This window comes from Octodon degus, unplaced genomic scaffold (genome assembly GCF_000260255.1).
Source record: "Octodon degus isolate 3935 unplaced genomic scaffold, OctDeg1.0 scaffold00239, whole genome shotgun sequence".
Classification (NCBI taxonomy): domain Eukaryota; kingdom Metazoa; phylum Chordata; class Mammalia; order Rodentia; family Octodontidae; genus Octodon; species Octodon degus.
In genome coordinates, this window is record NW_004524815.1 from 3,064,103 (window position 1) to 3,072,546 (window position 8,444).

General features: G+C 47.1%; 1 protein-coding gene across 3 annotated transcripts in view; it reads left to right on the forward strand.

Moving 5' to 3' along the window:
• LOC101575808 (protein FAM111A) overlaps positions 1-3,337 on the forward strand; it is a 30,814-nt gene extending 27,477 nt beyond the window's left edge. For all 3 annotated transcript variants that reach the window (XM_023706071.1, XM_012512612.2, XM_023706072.1), the window contains exon 4: positions 2,686-3,337. The gene's annotated coding sequence lies outside the window, so the exon portion shown is untranslated. The remainder of the gene's footprint in view (positions 1-2,685) is intronic.
• The last annotated feature ends 5,107 nt before the right edge of the window (positions 3,338-8,444 follow it).

Genomic DNA, 8,444 nt, shown 5'->3' on the forward strand with positions numbered 1-8,444 from the left:
GAAGGATCCGTGCCTGAGCCTGACTGCGGGCCTAGCTTCGTCCACATGTACTCTCAAAACAGTTTCCAGGAGGATCTTCACAACCCTGATGTTGGTACCTGTGACACCTCTTTTTATCAAGGTTTTTCTGGCTCACCAGTGTTTGATTCCAACGGCTCTTTGGTGGCCATGCATACTGCTGGCTTCTCTGATCAGCACCGTCTCATTGAGTTTGGCTCTGCCATGCGGTCCATCCTCTCTCATATAAAGCACAATTACAAAGAGTGGTATGAACAAGTGTGTGCGCATCAGCAGGAAGCAGAAATGTTGAGTCAAGATTAGCGAGGACCCATGAGCACTTGCCTCTGTGGTTTCTGTCAGAGCAATGAGGATGGTTTTCTGACTTCCAAAGTGGTCCATTGGTGTTGGGGAGATAGCTCAGTAGAATAAGCAGTTGCCTGGCAAGTTCAGCCTCCTGAGTTCAATCCCCAGTTCCACAAAAAAAAAAAAGTGGTCAATTTCAGAAAAACTAAAATAGTTGATAGTGTAGGCCAGCCATTTCTATAAACCCAGGAAGAAATCAGTCCTGCTTAACCTGAAGCCTTAATTGTCAGTTGCTTGCTGAGGTCCTTGTCCTCTTTTCCAACTTGCAAGGGACGATGCAAGTTGTGCACACACAGTTCATCTTGCTTTGTCTCCTTAAATCAGTCAGAGGGAACGGTTTGGTTCCCTGGTGAGGCAGGATCAGTGCCCCACCTCAGGGTGGAGCAGTCACAAGAACAGAGCCCGAGATCCCCGCTGGATGCCTCAAGAATAGGGAATCACAGCCCTGGGATTGGGACCAGACAGCAGTGCAGAAGTAAGGAAAGCAGGAAGGAGATGAAGAAAACTAGACTTTGTAAGTTGTACTTTTAAGAATAATGTGACTTTAAGACAGAGTCACCCAGGGCTACTCATGTCTGTGCAGTCCAGGGGCTTGTCTGAGGCTCTTCCAGGACTATCATACTGCAAAGCACTTGAAGGTACTCTACTTCTACAAATCAGCTAAACTGGTAAAGTCAAAGGTAGGGACCTGACCTGAAGAGAAATAGATTCCAAGGCTTCAAAGAATGTTTTCAGACTGTATTTTGCCTTTAAAACTCCAGTGTAGAGGGCCCTGTGCATTTCTCCTGTAAAATGCATCCCTCTGGTAGTTGTTCTGTTACTTGTCTCCTGAAAATAGGGTCTATCAATTCACATTCCCACCAGCAGTGGAGGAGGGTTCCTTTTTCCACACAGCCCCTCCAACATTTGTTGTTGGGTGATTTCTTTATGATAGCCATTCTTCCTGTGGTGAGATGGTATCTCAGTGGTGTTTTGATTTGCATTTCGCGGATGGCTAGCAATGCAGAACATTTTTTCATACATTTATGCACTTCTACAGTTTCATCCACTGAGAAATGTGTGTTCGTCTCAGATGCCCATTTCTGTATTGGGTCTTTAAATTTTGGGGACCTAATGATTTTTAGTTCTTTATAAATTCTAGAGAGCAGACCTTTGAGTGTTTATTAGTTAAGATTTTTTTCCAATTTTGTGGGTTATCTTTTCACTCTGTTGGTAATTTCTTTTGATGTGCAAAAACTTAACAATAGGAGGAGGTCCCAGTTGTTAATTCTTTCAAGTATCACCCATGAGATTTGATTTTTGTTCGTGAACTGTTTGCCTACCCTTGTGTCTTCAAGAGTTCCTCCTACTTTCTCTTCCAGGAGACTTAGTGTTTCTGTTTTAAGTTTAGATCTTTAATCCATTTTGACTTTAGTTTAGTGCATGGTGATAGACCCGGGTCAAGTTTGAGTTTTCGGCATGTAGAGAGCCAGTTTTTCCAGCACCATTTGTTAAAGAGGCTATCTTTCTTCCAGTGAGTATGTTTGGCCCCTTTGTCAAAGATAGGGTGGTTCAGTGTGTTCATAGGAGCTTCAGCATCTTCTGATCTATTCCATTGATCCTCAGATCTATTTTGTTGCCAGTGCGAGGCTGATTTTATCACAGTAGCTTTATAGTATAATTTCAGGTCAGGAATTGTAATGCCTACTGCCTCATCTTTGTTGCCCAGGATTACCTTCGCTATTCTCTGTCTTTTCTCATTCCAAATAAATTTTAGGAATGATTTCTCTAGGTCTGTGAGGTACGTTGGTGGTAGTTTGATAAGGATTGCATTAAATCCGTACAGCAATTTTGGGAGTATGGCCATCTTCACAATGTTGGTTCTTCCTATCCAGGAGCATGGAATATCTTTCCATTTTCTGAAATCCTCTACTTTTGGGTATTGACTTTGTATGGTGCTATGCTACTGAATTTGTATATTCTAGTAGCTTCTTGGTGAATATTCACAAATTCTACTGCAAAAAACATGTAAATCTTCCACGCTCTATAGGATCAGACTTTGTTTTCAGATCTCACACTCTATTTCTTTGATTATGAACTTTAAAATTTTGCCTAATAATCCCCTTCTGTTTCTTTTTAAAAATTAAGCATAACAACTCTATGAAGTGAGTTATTGCCCCACTCAGGTGAAGCACAGCAGGAGACGCGCTAGAGGACCAGGTGTGTGACAGTGGGTGTCGTGTAACCTGATGTCTTCATCTTGAGTGTCTTCTCCTGCATTTATTTCCTGCAGAGAAGCAACTGAGATTTGTTCATGTATCCCCAATATCTGACATGGGGAAGATAAGTGCTTACAAAATGGTTTGGGCCAACCAGAAGGAAAACTGGGAGCTGTAGTTCAGGTCACCTGAGGAACCAAATGGCTGTTCAGAAGTGATCACAAAGTCCTTTAGGGTTTCCCAAGTCCTCCATTTACTAAATGTGTCAGAATACGTGTGTCCTGGAAGTCCTCTTCTTGTGCTTGTGAGGACAAAGAGGATGCCTGTAAAATCTCAGAGTACTTTCTTCAGAGTTCCTGTGTTTCTTCCTTGTTTCCTTTTCTGGGTTCCAATATCTTACCCAACATTCACAGGACATGTCGCTGTCCTTCCTTCTGAGGCTCCTCTTGGCTGGGACAGTTTCTCAGCTGTCTTGCTTTTGATGATGTTGGCAGCTGGTAAGACTAACATCAGCATCTTGTAGGACGCCCCCTTTGCTCGACTTGGTCAGAGGCTTTGCTGATGGTTAGACGTGGCTGTGGGTTCTGGAAGGAAGATCGCAGGGTACAACACCACATGGGCTGCGTCCCCTCAAGGCTCAGACTCATGACCACAAACGTGGCCTTGACCACCAACTGCTATGGTGTTTGTCAGACTCCACCCACAGTCTCTCCAGCTCCTAACCTCCCTGCATGCACAGCCTCTGCACGTTTCCATCCTCCCCACTCTGTGACTACCACGGAACTGAGCGGTCAGCCCCAAGATTTTTTTTTATGTGTGTGTGTGTGTGTGGCCAGCTCAGCCCACCAGGGGGCGGGGCTGGCTGGCATGTGGTGCTGGGGGATTGAACCTGCGATCCCCATGCTTTGCTGAGCTTGTTCTAAGTAGGTGCTTTAGACCACTGAGCCATCTGACCAGCCCCTAGCCCCAAGATTTTTAAGTAAGAAGAAGTTCGTTTCCATCTCTTTCTCTATTCACTGATGTTGTGCTCTCCACACTAAGGATTCTCAATTTAAGCAGAGCACAGGAGTAGTTGTGCATATATTAACTTGCATTATTCTATTAACTTGGGTATATTAACTGGCATATATACCCATAGCTTTTCCTTCCTTCCTTCCTTCCTTCCTTCCTTCCTTCCTTCCTTCCTTCCTTCCTTCCTTCCTTCCTTCTTTCCTGTCATATATTCTGCTCCTAAATGATGTCTTAAATTTGTGTACGTCATATCCGCTCCATGTGCTGTAAGTCTGGGGAGTTAGCCAGCGCGGAACATGCCCCTCCCATCTCAGCATCGTGCAGAGCAGTTTCTCCACCCTGCAATCCCGTACACTTCATCTGCTCCTCTCTTGCCCTTCTCCCAAACCCTCGCAGAGGCTGATCTTTTTATTACTTTTATGCCTTTAGCTTTGCAAGAACGCCACAGAATTATAGTCACACGGCATTACTCCTGATGTCTAGGTGTCCTCCAAAAGCCTCATGAACTCCTAGATGGGATTTTTGGAAGGTGGTTGAATCACGGGTGTGCAGTACTGGGACTGAGGGTGTGCACTTTGAATTAGTCCACCCATTCATTGGATTTTCCTGCTTGTGGGTGCGACTGAATGGATTTACTGAGGAGAGCTTCCCCTCCCTAGCGTAGGCCCACTAACCACGGGCTTGTATGCTGCATTCACTAAAAGGGAAAGGGAGGCTCACTGCGGCTGCTCCCTGCAGCCCTGCCAGGGACCGCTTCTCCTCCACACTGCCCCTCGACCACACTGCCCTGCCAAGAAGCCAGTCAACCAAGCACTGACACCTCTCCCAGCTGTGGCCTGCAGTGGGCCTTTGTGGTTTCAACTTCACGTGTGAGGGGTTTTTTTCAGTGATGAGAAAAGTGACTGCAGCCCAGAGTACGCAGTCTCCTCTGCCTGGCTAGTGTGTGGTTCAAGTTTCTGTACATTTCTTGTGGCTTGACGGCGCATTTGTTTCCTGTGCTGAGTGATATCCCACTGCACACGTACCACACTTCCTATACTGAGTCATGTTTTGAATGCAATCTCCATTGCTTCTAATGTGTTGTGCTTATGAATAAAATTGTTACAAGACCTTGTGTTCTGTTTTGTGTGTGACCTAAGTTTTTGGCGAAGTTGAATAAATACCAAGGAGCGGACTTGACTGTGTATGAAGAGAATATTTGCCTTTCTGAGAATCTCCCGCCCTGCATTCCAAGTGGCTGTATCCTCTTGCCTTTCAGCAGATACGAATTTCGCAGGTGTTACCAGCACTCGGTGGCAGGCTTTCTTTTCTTTTTTTGTTTTCTGCATACTGATACTGTAGGAATGCTGGGGATATTCCGGGGATTATAAGGTTTAGTGATGAGATCCAGGCTATCTTTGATGATCTGAGAAATGCAGTAAGAATGTCAAGCTGAACACAGTCAGAAAAACTTACAGCCATTTTTTTTCATAATTTTATTGATAAACAGCAATGAGACAGTTTAACCAACACACTGCATACATTCTTCTTAGTGGTTAATTGCTATACAAGATGTGGACTTGAGATTCTATTTACAAACACCATTAGAACAAATAATTCTATTCATTAAGAGAATGTAACTATATATCTATCCCATCCACTTTGAATACACAGATACAAAATGGACATTCATCTGTATACCCCTTTTTTTCTAAGTTCTGTTATTTGAATATTATAGGTATGTAATCTCAGCAAAATATTCTAAAAGAGTCCAGTAGCCCATAATAGTATTGGGTCTTCTGTTTAACTGGCAGTGTCAGAAATTATTGCCCTGAGTCCCCCACAGCTCAACATAACAGCATGGCTTTACTTCCTATATTTCGTCTTCATACTTTTCTACTGGATGGTTAAGACCAAGGTAAAGCAGGACCTATGCAACAAGAGTTGTAGCTTTTGGGTCTGATAAGGTCAGCGAAATCCCCTCAGGATTTATCCTGAGATCCTGTACCTCCAATTGTAGAACCTTTGTCAGTGTCAGCCATGTGAATGAGTCATGGCCATTGCTTGGCCAATGTGCTCTCTGTGAAAGCCTGAGAGTGTCTTCTCCCCATGTGACTCTCCTTAGGCACACTACATTGATCATTTTCCTCTTTGGCCCCATAATCTCCTTGATCAGAAAATTTGGGACACTACCGAGGTACATGACGTTGCAGTACAAGTTCTCATATGTCCTGACCCTAACTTAGAGCCATTATGACTGTTCCAGCAATGAGGTAATCAGTTAATAACCGGGGATTCTACAAATATGGGAGGAACAGGAGGAGAGAGGATTCTGTCAGGAAAGCAAAGAAATGAGCTGACTGGTATGTGACTATCTGAGGAGAAGCCAGGTCTTTTCACCATGACCACACTAACTCATTTGCAGAGAGCCCGCACAGTTGCTACATCAGCCCTCTTTTGAGTGAGGGCTCCTGAGGCAACACAGAATCCTGACTTCCCGAGAAGAATGGTACTGTTTTGGTTTCCACCTTTCAAGACTCTGGGCATTCTTTTCATGGACAAACGCCAGCCCAGAGCTTACAGGGTTCTGGGAACAGTTCTCTGTAGCAGAATCAGCTCAGGGTCCGTCAGGGGCCTGGCCACCCTGCAGGTTCTGGGCCAGCTTCCCCAAGGAGATAAACACTGCTCAAAAGTTTGGTGTGGGGATGACTCACCCTGGGTCCCTTCAGGCTTTAGGGTTCCAGAACTGGGAACCAATGGGATCCGCCCTGTTCTGGTTCTGGCTGCCTAAACCTGAAGGAACCCAGGGTGAGTCATGCCCAAACCAAACTTCCTGCCAACCAATACCCTTTGGGGGAAATGGCTTTCTGGGAAGTGGGTGCCTGGGGCCGGAAAGGCTGTGGACCTACAGTTAAGGGCTAACACGGATCTGAGAAAGCTCTAGACCTCCTTTCATGCTCATTTGCCTGTGTATGTTCACAACTGCACACTTCAGTCTCTGCAGAGGCTACAGAGCATGGGATGCTAGCAGGTGACGCAGCTTCTGAGATTTCACACAGGTTAGGAAGCAACTCAGGGCTCTTCCTCGAGTGTCATCAACTGTCACAAACCTGTCCATGAGTTACAGAAGTGTTGTCATCTCCCGGTTCACCATAGTCAACTCTGCATATGCGTCCCACCTGATACCAACGGGATCTGCCCTGTTCCAGTTCTGGAACCCTAAAGCCTGTCCCAAGTCCAAAGCATGCCTGCCTTTCACACAGGGACTAAGTCATCCACTGAAAGGCTGAGCTCTGCAAACCCGTGTGCCCAAAGCAGCTCTTGCCCAGGAAGACCCAGGCCCATCCTGGAGCTGCACGAGGCTCAGGACTCTGCAGTGACCTTTGCCCTTTGCCTCAGGCCACACTAAGTTAAGGGAGACCAGGGAGGAGGAGCCCCGAGCCCATGCAGGTGTGCACTGTGCAGCCAGGACGAGAGCACTGTCATGCATGCGGGCCCAGAAGCCAGCTCAGCTGAGCTGGTCCTCCTTGGAGACTTCAGGAGTTGGGAAGGGCTGGGTCCGACCTGGGGGAGATGGACCCAAGCCGGCTCCGCAGGCTGAATGGGCTGATCGGCCTTTGCACCCACTGGGGGAGCCAGGGCTCCTGCCACCCTTTCTGCCAACAACCTCCCTGTGCCTGAGGCTTCCAACTCCTGAGCAGTGTAGGTTCCTGCACTGTTCACCCCATCTGGGAATTCAGGTATTGTGTAGAGGTCACGCACAGAGCCAGGGGCTATGCCTCTGGAAGGCCCCTAACTGGCATGCCATGGTGTCTGCTGAGCTCCAAGCACTAGGTCCCAGGGGACCAAGACAGAAAAGTGGCCCACTGGGGTTCCTCCAGTTTCTGCTCCTCAGGAAGAGCTTAGTCTGGAAAATCCCCGGTGAGACTGGGGGGCCACTCTCATGTTGAGATCCACTAGGGAAGAGCGCAGGATCAAAGCACGAATTCAGTACCCACACCCCAGAGGAATCTTTCTGGTACGGACTTGGAATCATGTTTTATTTGAATGAGTGCAATAGGAATAATTCACACTCAAAGCAAGAGCTGGGGGAAAACCATCCTGGCTCTGTGAATAGGGACCAGCAGAGAAGACCCTCTGAGCCCTGAGCCCCAGGGGGCTTCTTCCCAGGAGAGGGAACACACCTCATTCTGCCTCCAGGAACACAGCTGCAGGCCTCAGGGCGAAGCTGACCACACTGAGGGTCCTGACCCTGCTCTGGGGAGCATGCAGACCCCAGCCCACCCCTGCGGTAACTCCACCAGCCTGGCCTTCTTGTTCTGAGTGGGATGTCACTGTCCTCTGCTGCAGGGCGCCCAGTGCCCTGCAGACCACTGTTTTATGCGTGCTCTGTTGATTCCTGGTAGGCTGTGCTTGGGCTCTAAGTCCAAGGTTCTAACAGTTTAGTGCCTCTGTTATGCAGCACTCTCTCCTCGGATTTTTTTTTCTTTTTGCATCAGGTTCTATTCCTCATTGTCTCTTTTACTTCTCTCCACTGAGACGGTCTCTGGGCACGCAGCCCAGGCTGGCCTTGTACCTGCCTCAGCCTCTCAAGTGCTGGGAGTGCAGCTGTGGCCCCCCACAGCGCCACCCAGTGACATCCTCTCTCATCCTTTCTGTGGAGCTGGGATCAAATCCAGGCGTTACACACGCTAAGACACCATCCCATCTTGGAGCTGCATCTTGGACCCTGCTAGAAATTCTGGTGTTCCTGGCAATATTCTTAAACTTTTTCTACTATAGTTCCCTTTTTTGGCATTCTGTTTGTGTTTGTTTGTCTTGGTACTGGGGATTGAGCCCAGTGAGCGATAGCTCCAGGCTTTTTCTTTTCTTTTCTTTTTTTTTTTTTTTTTT